The sequence below is a fragment of the Camelus bactrianus genome, chromosome 15 (genome assembly GCF_048773025.1).
Source record: "Camelus bactrianus isolate YW-2024 breed Bactrian camel chromosome 15, ASM4877302v1, whole genome shotgun sequence".
NCBI classification, from domain to species: domain Eukaryota; kingdom Metazoa; phylum Chordata; class Mammalia; order Artiodactyla; family Camelidae; genus Camelus; species Camelus bactrianus.
The window spans coordinates 68,821,550-68,836,814 of record NC_133553.1 but is presented as its reverse complement, the minus strand read 5'-3'; the positions used below and the strand labels follow the sequence as shown (position 1 = coordinate 68,836,814).

The following is a 15,265-nucleotide window of genomic DNA, read 5'->3' as shown; positions in this document are numbered from 1 at the left end:
TGGTCCCCTTCCCACTCCTGATTTTCTTGTACTGGAGAGAAGGGAAATACAGGAGTGGCCTGTGCCGTCCATCAGCCCATGTTCCCCCCATGTGGATGCTGGTATCCTCAGGACTCCGCTTGTCACAGATTCAGCAGAGAACCAGCACCACTCATGTGACTGGGTGGACCAAGAGGGGTTACAAGAATCACAATGAGGAAGGATATGTGATTTGATAGAAATGAGGGTGCTAAAAAGTCTACTTAAACTTTCAAGGCTACATGTATCCTTTTCTCTGTGGTACCCTGGGGCCTCTTAGGGCACCAAATGGGACATCATTTCTATAGTATGAAGGCACAATGATAGAGTGGTATAAGAAATAAAGATCAGGATTAAAATCCTAACTCAAACCACATCCCTCAGTGAACATCTTTGAACCTCAAATTAAATTGCAAAATTGAGGTGATGAAACCCAATTTTACCAGAGTTGGTTAAACAGGGTAACACGTGGTAATCTCCTGGACTGCAGTTGGTGTTAAATCAAGGGCATCTCAATGCGTGTGTTTACCCAGGCATTGTTCCCAGGGTTTTCTATGGTTTCCATCACCCATCCCCAACCTCAGCTGTCTCACCTTATATCTTCTCTTTATATTTTCTCCCCTCTTACACCCAGATCTCTCAGGAATGCTAGCAAAAGCCAGGAAGCCAGGCTAATCGTGGCCATATTAATTCATGCTACTAGGCAATCTTTCAGCATTTTTTACTGATGTTATCAGCTACCTTCCTGTGACCTCAGATCTCTAATCCTGCCCTGCATCCTTGACTCAATTTTGTCCCCATCCTGACACTGAAATTGCTTATGACTCACCTCATCATTGTCAAATCCAGAACTGTTGTCAGTTCTTTTCCAATGTCGTAAGAGTATAAGAGAAAGCAAAGTAAGGGAAGGCAGAAAAGTCCATTTCCTGAGCAGCTACTATGTTCTAAGCACTAATCTAGGCACCAGTTAACTAGTAAGAATGGGGGTTGAAGATGATATAGTACAAGAGCTTTAAGTGTCATGTTAAAGAGTTTATGCTTAATCTGATAGTCAGTTGAAAGCCTAAACAGGGAGGTCATTTGTATCAATCATTAGAGCTGAGTTAGTAGAAAACTTAATCTGTGGTTGATAACATAAGGAAAAGAAAAATACCCATGGTCCTTGCTTTCGAAGAACTTGCAGCTAACTTGGAATACAACACTAATGTGTGTGAAATGCAGAACCATACAAGGCATCAAGTAATCAAAAACTAAGTAGATGTTAAGAGGTCTGGGAGATCAGAGGAACAGGAGAGATTATGGAGACCAGACAGGTCCAGAGAAGCTCCCAGCAGCCAGAGCTGGGACTTGAAGAAGGGTAGCAGTTGGGTTGGTGCCAGAAGAAGGGAGAGCATCACCATGGCATTAATAAGACCAGTGAAGGTGTGGTGTTGGTCTGCAGTACTTTCCTCTGTAGGAGTTGTAACTCAGCCTCTTCTCTTTGCAGTACAATGGAACAGAAGTGGGCACATTTTAACAGGCCAAGTAGTAAATATTTTCAGTTTTGCAGGCCCTATGGTCTCTGTCACAACTATTGTCCCCAGCCACAGAAGCATGGAAAGTAGCTACTGACAATAACTTAAATGAATGGGTATGGCTGTGTTCCAAGAAAATGTTATTTATGGACAATGACATTTGAATTTCATATAATCTTTAAAAAAAAAAAAAAGTCCTATGTTGCATGCAACTGATGTACTTTTTAAATTTTTTTAAAATTTCTTAAATGAACTTAATTTTTTTTAGAGCAGTTTCAGGTTCACAGCAGAACTGAGCAGAAAATACAGAGAGTTCACACATAGCCCTCCCCACCCACACATACATACTCCCCTACCCTCACCATCCCTTATCAGTGTGGCGTCTTTGTTACAATCGATAAACCAACATGGGCACATTGTTATCAACCAAAGTCCATAGTTTACATTAGGGTTCACTCTTGATGTTGTGCATCCTGTGGGGTTTGACAAATGAATAACCAAACGTAGCCACCACTGTAGTATCATACAGAATAATTTCATTGTCCTAAAAATCCCTTGTGCTCCATCTTGACTTTCATATAATCTTTACATGCCCTGAAATAATGTTCTTCTTTTGATTTCTTCAACCATTTAAAAATGGAAAAATCAATCTTAAGTCACAAACCATTTGAAAACAGGCGGTGAGCAATTTTACCCGTGAGTAGTAGTTTGCTGGTGCCTGTAGTGGAGGGAAAAATTGTGATCCCCATGGAACCAAGAGACCTGGGACCACATCTGGACCTCCACCCCACTCAGCAAATGCACAGCCATGCCTAAGTTTTTAGCTCTCTGTGTCTCAGCTTTCTCACCTGCAAACTGGAGATAAAGTGGAAGCAGCCTCTGTCTTCTCTGGTGGTTGTGAGGATTAAGTCGTGGTTTCTAATACCATTCTCCAACAGTAGGAACCAGGGCTGCCTGGGGAAATGGCTGATTTGAGGACCAGGGCCAATGAGTATACAAAGATGAGCTTGGAGCATCTTGTATTTCCGGAAAGGAAGAAAGTGCTCAGAACACACATACAAACACACACACACATACACAATGTTGGAGGTATGTCAAGAGAGACAGGAGGCAATTGTAAGAGCTCCCAATAGCCAAAGCTGGAGCAATTAAGGCAAAAAAAAAAATAGTATTGGACTATAACCCAAAATATATACTAAATGTATGTGAGTCCATATTGATACAGAGGATTGAATAAAAAAGTAAGTGAAGGAGAGTAGACAAATACACTAATGTGTCTCATATCACTCCATGCAGAAGAATCCTAAATAATTTATGCAGATACTCCATTTTCAAGGAGGGAAGCATAACCCCCTACTTGTTAAGCATGGGCTGGACATAGTGACTTTCTTCCAAAAAATGTAGTATATAAAGGGCTGGGATGGGGGAAGAGTAGCTTCATAGTAGATAAACCTGTGCAACTCCACCCTAGTCAAGTGATCTAAGTCAGCACCAACAGTGCTAAGTCATATTGATGGCAGGTACCCTTGATAGAGTGTGATGAGAATGACACTTTACCTCTGTGGTTTTCCTCCCCAAAACCCATCTCCCCCGACTAATCGTAAGAAAAAAACATCAGACAAATCCCAGCTGAGGGACACTCTACACAATACCTGACCAGGACACACTCAAAGCTCTTGACGGCATCGTAAACAAGCAAAGTCTTGTACTTTGGTTAATAATAATGTATTAACATTGGTTCATTAATTGGGACAAATGTACCATACTAATAAGATATTAATAGTAGGGGAAATTGTCCATGAAGTATACGGGCACTCTCTGTATTATCTTTGCAACTTTTCACTTTAAACCTAAAAAGATTGTAAAATAAAACGCTTATTTTTAAAAACTCTCTATAACAAATATATAATAATTTTATATATGTGTATATATATAAATATTTTTATATATTTATTTTAAATATATATATATGTAAAACATGGGGCCTCCCTTCTACATAGTTTTCTTTATTGATGTGTAGTTGGTTTACAGTGTTGTGTTAGTTTCTGGTGTACAGCATAGTGATTCAGTTTTTTATATATATATATATATATATATATATATATATATATATATATATATATATAAAAATATATATAATATATTCTTTTTCATAGATACTGAATCTAGTCCCCTGTGCTATACATTAGGACCTTGCTGTTCATGTATTTTATATATAGTAGTTAGTATCTCCTAATCTCAAACTCCAAATTTATCCCTCCACAACTTTCCCCTTTGGTAACCATAAGTTTGTTTTCTATGTCTGAGTCCCCTTTCTGTTTTGTAAATAAGTTATTTGTATCATTTTGGGGGAATTCCACAAATAAATGATATCATATGATACTTGTCTTTCTCTGTCTGACTTATTTCACTTAGTATGATCATCTCTAGGTCTATCCATGTTGCTGCAAAAGGCTAGTTCTATCATTCTTCACCCAAGGCAATGCTAATCTCCACAACACGGAAGTCTTGGATCAGTTTCTTAAGCTCTGTTGTGAACTTCATCGCCCAACTCCAAGGGGTGCTATTTACACAATAGTCTCTGTGAATGAAGTCCCAGAGTTGTGCTGAGTGCCGTGGTACATAAGTACTTTGCAGTCTTGGTGCCTGAGTTTATCACCCATAACCCAGAGATGACTGTTGGTGGACATGAAGGAAGCAGTATATGGCAAGCGTTGAGGACAGTGCCTGGCATATACCAAACGCTGCATCAGTGTTCGCTAGTGATGTGGGGGTGGTGGCTGTTATCACTACTATTTATTTTTTTTGAGACCAGTCAGTAGTATGTGTCTCTGTAGTCCCTGTAGCCACTATAACAGTGGCTGTTTAGTCACTAAACAAAAAGCACTCCTTACACCATGTTCAACCTGGGTCCACTTTTAACCAGGATTATCACCATGTTGGAATACCATTTTAACCACGATGCCCTCTCCCCTAAGCCCCAGTTCCTTCCTAAATACAATGAATGTGGGGGCCTGAGAGCCCTTGTCAAGGGAAGGAGACAGCAGGACTGAGTCAGAGGCTTGCCTGGGGGTATCCGTCACCCTCTAAACCCACTCCCATCTACGGGTCCTGCCCATTCTGTCTTTAAGTCATATCCCAACTTGCCCATCTCTCAACAATCAAACTAGTAAACCACTAGTTTAGATGTTGCTACAAGGTATTTCATAGATCTAAAGCAGATTATCCCCACCCTACCCCATAATATGAATGAGCTTTATTCTATCACTTGAAGTTTTCCAGAAGAGGAAGGAGTCCTGCCTCAAGAGTGTAACATCAGCTTTTACTTGCGTTTCCAGTCTGCCGGCTTGCTCTAAAGATTTCAGACTCACCATTCCCATGACCATGTGAGTCAATTCCTTAAAATAGATCCCTCTGTCTGGACATACACATGTAATCACATGTATCCCATTGGTGCTGTTTCTCTGGCGAACACTGTGGGCCCTGATTGGATGTCTAATATCACCCTCACCTCAAAATTAAAGCTGGATCATTCCACCCACAGCCTTCCTACCCCTCCTGCAGTGCTCACCCTGGACACCCGCAGTCTGCCCTTTATGGAAGAGAAAGCAGCAGCCTCTGATGCTACAGTAGAAGAATGAAAGTACAAAATATGGGAAAAGCCCACCCCTTCTCTTTGCAAATTGGTGGCAATCCGTGCTCTGGAGTGGCCCAGCCTAGCAGCAGTGGCTTCCAGATGTAACTAGACCAGAAGGGAAAAAGTTCAGTCTTCATTGACCTGTCACTGACTGGCGGTACACACAAAACCACCTTGTGATAGCCGGTGTGCAGCTCCCTAATGATGCTCAGTTTGATGATTTACACTGCAACACTGAAAAAGGAGAATTTAGGAAAAAGAATCAAGATCAACCATGAAGAAGGAAACAGAGTGCATCATATGCCCAGAAACCTTGCATCATTGCAGTGAAGACTCTATCCAGTAACGTTCTTGGTTTTCATTATACAAAACATTCTTCTAAACCAGACCCTTCTGGAGAGTTCAACCCAGACTTGTGTCTCTGTGGGCATCAGGAGGAGGCTATGGGTTTTCTTAGAACCCAAGTCTCAGTGGGCATTTGATTAGTGCTTCAAATGACTATGCCATCTGCCTTTTGCTCCCTTGTCTTTGGAGACGGCTGGCACTCTGTCTATGGAGCGTGTATCTCTTTTACTTTAACCTGAGCACTCAACCCCTACACCTTGTGGCCTTTCTCTCGCCTTCTGAAACAGCCTACACTCTGTGTAGTATGTATCTCTCTAAATAAATCTACCTTTACTCAACTGTGACTTGCTCCTGAATTCTTTCCTGCGTGAAGCCAAGTACCCACACTTGGTGGGGGCATGTCCCAGGGGCTCAACCAAGACCTGGGACATGGCTCACCTCTCACCCCACATTTGTTTTTTTTTTGCTGTGTCAGTTACAAAGGAGGAGGGCATGAGAGTGCTGGCTACCCAATAAATTTGTGATTGACAAATTGGAAATGCCTGCTACTTATAAATTCATTGGAACTAATATTAAAAATGTAAATATTGCTTGTTGTAAACTTGGACCTATAGATTCAGTATTATAATTGAAGACACGCACACAAATAGTAGAAACTGTGACAACTTGTACACCTTATGAAAGTAGATAACATTCTTTGAGATAACATTAGTTATTTATATTGTCCTAAGGTTGTTTAAGAACATTGGCAGAACTCAGGAATGACTCCTTCCTTGGGCTAGACTTTAACTGATCTTTTTTAAAATGACATGAAAGTTTCAAGAAGTCAAGGAAAAAAATGACTACACCATCTGCCTATAGGATATCACTGCCGTTCCAAAGGAAGAAAAAGTTGTGCACATGAAGACCATCTTTACAGGGCATTACAGCAGTAGTAGGAGAAGATTTCTGGCATCTTCTCCATGTCTCTTTTTGGGTCAGGTGCTTGATGATCAGAAGCTTATGAGCTTGGGTATGCATTCAAATGATACTTCCAAACCAAGCCATTCAGTTATGCTCACACTTCTGAAGTGAGCCACATTTCTTTCAATCCTATAGTGAGTTCATTCTTGCCACAGGATCAGCTGACCAGCCTTGTGGGATCTAAGACTCTGACACTTAAGTGCATTCTTTTTAAATGCTGGAGAGGGTGTGGAGAAAAGGGCACCCTCCTACACTGTTGGTGGAAATGCAGTTTGGTGCAGCCACTGTGGAAAACAGAATGGAGATTCCTCAAAAGACTAAAAGTAGACTTGCCAAATGACCCAGGAATCCCACTCCTGGGCATGTATCCAGAAGGAACCCTAATTCAAAAAGACACCAGCACTGCAATGTTATTTGTAGCACTATTTACAATAGCCAAGACATGGAAACAACTGAAATGTCAATTGACAGATGACTGGATAAAGACGTTGTGGTATATTTATACAATGGAATACTATTTGGCCATTAAAAATGACAACATAATGCCATTTGCAGCAACATGGATGTCCCTGGAGAATGTCATTCTAAGTCTCATCCAGAAAGAGAAAGAAAAATATCATATGAGATCGCTCATATGTGGAATCTGGAAGAAGAAGAAGAAGGAGAAGGAGAGGGAGAGGGAGGGGAGGGGGAGGGGGAGGGGGGAGGAATATAAAACAGAAACAGACTCACAGACATAGAATAAAAATTTGTGGTTGCCAGGGGGGAGGGGGGTGGGAAGGGACAGACTGGGAGTTTGAGATTTGTAGATACTGACAGGTATATATAGAATAGATAAACAAGTTTATACTGTAGAGCACAAGGAAATATATTCAAGACCTTGTAGTAGCTCATGGTGAAAAAGACTGACAATGAATATATGTATATTTGTGTGTGACTAAAAAATTGTGCTGTGCACCAGAAATGGACACAACACGAAACTGACTATAACTCAGTAAAATATTTTTTAAGTTGCATTCCTTTGAATCACATACAGATGAAATAGTCCAGGTTCAATAATTGCCTCACAATGAGACTAGTTTGGCTTCCAGGGGTACTGATCACAGACTGAACACCTGAAATGTAAGTAAAACTGGAGAGGAACAATCCCCAGAAGATGCAGAAGATGGGCCACCAGAGTTGTTGTTTAATCACGGTGGCAACAATTTCCAAGATATCTGATTTCTTCTAGAATCCCAATGCATCTTGGGTGATTGGTTCTCTATCAGAAGCCAGTATCATGCAACTGTGGGAAATGAGAACATTTAAAATGATGAAGACCCTGAAGGACGTGCGGACCCAGAAGGATAAGTGTCCTAGACAATGTCTGAACTTCTAGTGATTTTAGACGCCCCTTTTCTTCCTCTCAACCCTGAGAATAATTTCACACTGGTTTTGAGACACAGACTTTGTTTGGCTCTACTTCTATAAGTGCCATCAACAATGCTATTAGCCCAAACAGAAGGTGTTTTCTAAATAAGTCACTGGGAGACTTGAATCAGCAAAGCCAGACTCAAATTTAAATTTTCTTCAGGAATTTCCTAGTAACAAAGATTTAAGTAGACACAGAAAAGAGAATGTGTGTGGTTATTTTTCTTCTAATGTTGTGTCCCCTAGTTTTTCTGGCTCATTTAACTAAAGGCTACAGTGTTTAAGAAATAGAGCCAAGCAAAGTAGCCATGAAGTCTGAATATTGCAAAAGGTCATTTTTATTCAGGAAATGATTCAAGTCATATAAATTCCTACTCTAAAATTTGCCCATCTAACTTCCCCGGATGCACATTTTCTTAAAAAATTCCCCTCTCAGTTTCTTTAGTTAAGTCAAAAACAATGTGTTCCTCTTTCCCCATGTATTTTTGCCCATTAGTGTATTTCTTGGACGGTTTTCATATTATTTCTTTCCTGTCTGTGAATTTTTTAAAAATAAAACTTGGGACAACCAAGTCGTAAAGGTGTATGTTTTTACCTGACAGTGACACCACAGACAGACTGTCCAATCAGGTGAAGAAGAGTGAGGCTATAGCCTGTATTTGTTTTTATTTATTTTATTTATTTTTTAATATTTTTTTGGTGGGGGGAGTTAATTAGGTTATTTATTTGTTGTTTGTTTGTTTGTTTGTTTGTTTGTTTTAATGGAGGTACTGGGGATTGAACCCAGAACCTTGTGCATGTTAAGCACGTGCTCTACCACCGAGCTATATCCTCCCCCCGTATTTGTTTTTACAATTAAATTAATCCTGTAACTTTGGGAGTCTGAGATTTGCAAATGATAACCACTATATATATAAATCAATAAAAAACAAATTTCTTCTGTGTAGCACTGCGAACTTCAATATCTTTTAATAACCTTTAATGAAAAAGAATGTGAAAATAAATGTATGTGTGTGTGCATATATATATACACACACACGACTGGGACATTATGCTGTATACCTGAGATTGACACACTGTAATGGGCTATACTTCAATTTAAAAAATAACAAAATAAATTTTTAAAAATTTAAATTAATCCTGGGTAAGGAAAAAGAAAAGTGAATCATCTTATCTTGCTTAACCCATTCGGTGGCTCCCAAGAGCACGGCCCACAGCACCCTACAGACTGTGGCCCCTGTCCATATTTCATGGCCTTCAATCCTTCCACTCTGGCTACAACAGCCTTCTCTTGACTCATTCAGGGTACCCAGATCATTTGGGCCTCAAGGTCTTCTGCCTCCTCTTGTCTCTGTATGGACCATCCATCCTGCACCAAATATGACCACTTTGCCCTTCAGGTCCCCTCATCAGAGGGTCCTTTGAGTGTGAGCCCCTGCTATTCTCTACCCCACCTCCGTTTGATGACTTTATGCACATAACACACTGATGATTTTATATTTATTTGTTGTTATATTTGCTTATAATCTATCTTGCCCACTATGTTTTAAGCTTCTTAAAGGGCAGAGACCAGGTCTTTTTATTCATCACTATGTCCTCAGATTCTAGCACAAAGCAGGGGGGTCATTAACAATTAAGTGTCTGAATGAAATGGGGCCCAGCAGCAACTATATAGCTCCTTTTGTATGCTCCTCCCCAATAACTGAAGGTGCTACCTCAACACAGGGCTGGCCTCCAACCTGAAGAGGTGACTCTGCATGTAACATACATGCAACTTTAAGACAGCCAAAATCTACAGAGTTCAGCACCTAAGTAGAGTCGAGTTCAGGAAGCCTAGTTTAATGGGCAAAAGTGATAAAACAGCAGCTCCCAACAGTAACCACCAAAAAGTCATCCGCCTTTGCTTACCTCCTAGTCTCATATCTCTTCACTGCTCCCCTCATAACCCTCCCCAGCCAACACCTTTCTACATCCAGTCCACATGGACTTTCTGTCTTTGTTGTAGAGACAGCTTAGCTTTCCTCTAGCAAAAAAGACTTTTTTTTTTTTTTGTAAGAGGAGTAGATTGCCTAAAAGATGGTCCAGAAATTACTAAGTTCTCTTTGGCTAACTTGGGGAGGTATGAAAATCTGCCAACGCTCCCTCATTAAAAATATTTGTCCTCTCATATGTGACTCGCAGCGGACTTCACATTGATTAATGTAGTCTCCTTGATAATTTCTTATGAGACACACAAATTGCATTGCTCAGTTCGTTCGTGGAAACTTTAGACTGGCAGCCTGTGTGGCTCACAGCATAATGGCCTATTGTCTATGCTGAGAAACTTTGGCTGAGGGACTGAATGTAAGGCATTTGTCTTTCCCACAGTTCAGCCAACCGTTAGTTTCTGTGGGTTCAGGGTTCAAGACAGGAAAAGGTTTTGGAAATATGAAAATGAATCCAGATATAAACTGGAATCCAAGATTTGGCCACATTCCAAGTCACCCACACAGACAGAACTGAATTCTGTGCCTGATGTTTTAAGCTATGCTATTTTTCGATCAATTACCTGCATTATGAAATGCTGTGAATAATGTTTATGCTCAACGTATGTGCTCATTCTTGAAAACTGCGTGTTCCCTGCTCTCAGTGACATTTATCCATTCTTCTTTCAAGCTCATCTAAGCAGAAAGAATAGAAATGCAAAGGGCTGAAAAAAGAAAGGGGCAGATCTGTTTTCTATTCCCATGTCAACCCTGAGTGACTTGAACAAAGTAATTACCTTCCCTGTACCTTAATTTTTCAATTTAAAATGGGATTAGTGATATTTGCCTCTTACCCCAAGCCCCAGAAGTAGTGAGATGAAGTCAAATCCACTTTCCAGAAACACCTTTACAATGAAACTATTGCACATAAAAAATGTGAGATTTCTACATCTTCTACAAGCCTTCAACAGTGGCTGTTTATGTGGTACCCAAAGTAAATTTCATCAGGAAACTTTATCAAAAGAAAAGAAAAATGGCCACTACCTGGCCATTTGTTAGTGGTTGTTGTGCCAAGATTTGCCTCGTGGAGAAGAAGTACTTTCAGGCCATAGCAAGGCAAGTGGGCACTCAGCCTGAGAGCTGTGAGTCTGGGGCACTTAGACCAGACCTGGGGACACAAATGATTGTTAGTCACAGGCCACCGTGACTCGGATTGTTTCCTTAGTTTAAGTGTTTTTCAGATGCCAGGGACCAGAGTAGAAAAACAACCAACACCCACATTTATGGGCAATTTAATTATATCAGGAAATGTTTACTGACTTATGCCAATTTGCACCAATCAAAACAGTTCCAAACAAAGCCCCACCAGAAATAACAGTATTTTAAATGCTTGACAGAATGGTAGCGTACAAGCTTCAGGTCTGCTGCACGTATCCAAGTCCTCCTTGGCTCAGTGATAATCACAGGCTGCCGCAGCCAAGGCGGAAGCGCATCCCTGATCTGTCCCCGGTTGCTCATACAGCAAGAATTATTTCACTACAGTTAAGCCAGCCTCAAGGCGAGCATCACACATAGTTAAAGAACTATCTAGAGAGGTTGAAGGTGGGTGAGTTATATTAGCAAAACATTTATCAGTGTCCACTGACACTCACAGAAAACAAATCACAGATAAAATGCAGTCTTGTTCTCAATGGGGTTGTAAGCACCCGAGGAGGTTTGCAAAGCCCATGCCACATTGGCAAAGTGACATAGTGGAAAATGACATCATGGCATAGCAGGGATTGGGAGGTGGGCTGTGCACTGTACAATTAATTCAAGCACATGAAATGCATGCTGTTTTATTGACGGATTACTGAAACACCAGTCGCCTAAATGAAATACTGAAAGGTCTACGTGCCAGCTGCATTTTTCACCCCAACCTAAATTCAGTGTCTGTTCAGATGTCAGTTTTCTGTGCCCTGTGGCTGGCTGGCATTTCCAGAACTACCGTGGGGACTCCAGGAATATCTACATGATTTGATGTCACCTGCCAGACTGGGAAGATTGACCAGGGAGCATAATACAGATTCAGGGACTCTGTCTCCACCTCCCTGTTTCCTGAGACAGGGACTTCCTCTCCACCACATCTCCTACCCAACGCAAGGTAATGGAAACTTTGTGGCCACCACTGTCTCTGGCCAGCCCACTTGACTCCACTCGTAATCAGTCCTCCTCATTCATTTCTTCAGAGCCCCGCTGACATAGACTTGTTGAGTGTGGCATCCTTTTTCACTTTTACAGATTTAGGGAGTGGTTAGAGAAGTCAGAGAATTTCAGGATAGGACAGGATGGTACTTTTTTAACTTTACCCTCAGGCACAACCACTCCTTGCAGCACACCGAGCAGTCCTCACCACAGGAAATTTCCTGCTGGCTGCGTCCAGCGGTCCCAGTCTCTCTCTGTCTCTGTCTCTGCCCCTCTTGCTTAATCTCTTATTTTTCTCACTCCTTCTTGTTACCAGTATTTTTCTTCCTCACAGACACCAATTTAACATTTTTCACCCCAACCTAAATTTAGCTTCTGGCCTAACATTTCTTGTCCCCAAACACAATAAGGTCCTTAGCCAAACCAACCACCATCTCCTTTGCCCTCCTCTCTCAGAATCACAGAGCCTGCACAAGCTTTGTGACTTGTGGCTTGTTTTTTCTTTAACATATCAACCAAATAAAAATGTTAGGCAGGATTATTAGCCACCTGCTCCCCCCACATCTCTGCCCCTAAGCAGACTGGAAGGAGGAGAGGTGTGGGTGAGGGTCTTTCTGCTGGAGTCCAGTGTTGACATATAAGTTCTTGTTAGAGCTTTTCCAAACTCTGGGACCATTTCTGGCAGCACATCCTCTATAGGATCTTTCTCTTTGCCTGAGAGAGCTGACCAAGAAACAATCTGAAATGGGGATATAAGGCCCTGGGCACGTAAGCGACATCCACCACTAAGCTTTATCATGAGAATCAGTGCTGGGAGGGGCCAGTGAATTGATCACCTGACATCTTCTGGGAAGCTGCAATTCCGGCTAGAAATAACTGAAACCTTCCCCTGATCTCCTTCTTAAGAATTGTGCAGGTGGGGGAGGGTATTGCTCAAGTGTAGAGAGCATGCTTAGCAAGCACAAGATCCTGGGTTCAGTCCCCAGTACCTCCTCTAAAAATAAATGAACCTAATTACCTTCTCCCCCCTCACCAAAATGAAATAATTTTTTTTAATGTTCAGGAAGAGAGATACCTTATTTTGAGGAACCAAGTAAAATAATAAGGGATTTTTACTGCCATATATATATTTTTTAAAAGCCACAAAAATTAAGATGATGTGGAATGGATACCAGAAAGGAGGGACTGGTAGAGGAAACAGAACAAAAGCCCAGAGGCACATGAGTGTATGAGATAGAAGAGCAGTTTCAAATCAGCAAGGAAAGGGTGGAGCAACCGATAGGGCTACTGGGGAAACTAAACAATGGTTGGAGAAAGAAAATTTGGAGCCTTTTCTCGTAATACCCAGCAAAGCAGATCTTGGATAGACTGAACAGTTAAATGCAAACAAATGAACTAGGAGAGAGTGTAAGTGAATGCTTTAATGCTTTTGATATGGAAAAAACATTTTAAGTATAACATAATAGAAGCCATAAAGAGTTCTTACAAATTAGTAAGGACAATTATGAGCACCCCAATTGAGAAAATATACAAGTAGGCAATTCACAAAAGAGGAAATGACAATGGTTAAATAGCATAATTATAAAATTTCAGTTTACAATAAATCAAGAATATTAAATGTAGACTAGAGGACCGTCTATATATAAACGATCATGTTGTCAAAGATTAAAAGACTTACTGAATGCCCAGTACAGCCACGCAGAGGAAAAAGAGATCTCATCAACCCCTGCTGGTGGTATAAACTGGCATGTATTTTCTGCAAAATGACAATACATAGCAAACCCTTAAAAATGCTTTTATTTCATTCTGACTAATTAATTCTTGGGAAATAAGAAATAGAGGAAAGACATATGTTTGAAGGTGTTAATTATCGTAGCAATTAAATGTCAAAACATTATAAAAAAAAAAAACTCACATGTTCAAATTAGAAGGCTAAGTAAGCACTTACCTCCATAGAATGGAATTTTATTACAGCCATTAGAAATTTCATTATAGAAATATATTTACTGACTTAAAGAATGATGTGACATAGTGTTGTTTGTAAAGTAATCTAAAATGCACTAATGTGATACAAATTTGTGTGTGTGCATAAAGATATAAGAAGATACGGATCAATTTTATTAGAACTTATTTCTACATAATAGAAAGTTTTGAAGGTTTTTTTTTCTTTTTTTCACAGATAAAAATAAAAGTGTATTCTTCAGGTTAATTTTATATCACATGTACTTTATTATGGTTTTTTAAGTGTATTTTTCAAATGACAATTAGTGTGCATAGTGCCAGTGAAGCAACTGCCTCTCCAAACAACATTAAGGACAGCATGCTGGGCTGGAAATATTATAATAAAGAAGAAAAACACTTCAGCTGCAAATGAATGAGAGCTAAATACCCTCCAAGAGCTGGAAATTCCTGATTTGCCATTAGCTTCAATACACACTGCCCGTCAGCAGCAGTGCTCAGCATTAACGAGGCTGACGTGGAACTCATATCCAGCCTGCACTTCACCTTTAAAGATTTTCTTTTAATGTGTGTCTATAGTTTCAAAACCACACTGAATAGATAGTACTTCTAGTGAGAAAACTGTTGATTAAAAAACTAAAGAAGTAAGAAATGCTTAGTCCGTCTGCCTCAGGACCTGCATTCAAGCAGATGCTAAGCATCCTCCTCTGGGGGCTGCCGTCAGGAGGGTTCCTTGCTGTGGAGGGTGGACCAGCTGGCAATTCGAATGTCTTTTGAAGCCTGAGGTTATATCTTTCTATGATGTATTTCCTTGGTGCCTGTGTTGTGAAAAGAATTAAAGAGGAACACCGCTGGGCTCTAATCTGAGGACCACGTCATCCAATCAAGGAGATAAGGGGAAAGGGGAGCAAGATGACAGATGCGGAGGACACAGAGCTTAGTTCCCCCTACAAGCAGATCAAAAATACATCCACGTGTGGAGCAGTTCTCACTGGAAACTGGCAGAAAGACTCCTGTATGAAAGGTCCACACAGAATGGGATAGGAAGGAAAGAGAAGCAATCAGGTCAGGAACCGAGAGGAAAAGGACAATTATGCAGGCAGAGATCCTCCCTGGGGAGTGACCAGTTTGAGCCACATGTTGGGTGCCCAGCCCTGGGGTCCAACAACTGGAAGACAAGCCCCCTTGGCTGGGTGGAGGGCTGCTGGAGCTCATGGAGAGGAGCAGGGGAAGCGTCGACTCTGCTCAGAGGGAATGCACAAACACTTTCT

General features: G+C 40.8%; 1 protein-coding gene and 1 pseudogene across 1 annotated transcript in view; both read left to right on the top strand.

The window, feature by feature from the left end:
* The window catches only part of TACR1 (tachykinin receptor 1), a 171,135-nt gene that overhangs the window by 134,984 nt on the left and 20,886 nt on the right, over nt 1-15,265 (top strand). The gene's annotated exons all lie outside the window — the stretch shown is intronic.
* Nucleotides 2,613-8,123, top strand: LOC105067768 (histone-binding protein RBBP4-like; annotated as a pseudogene).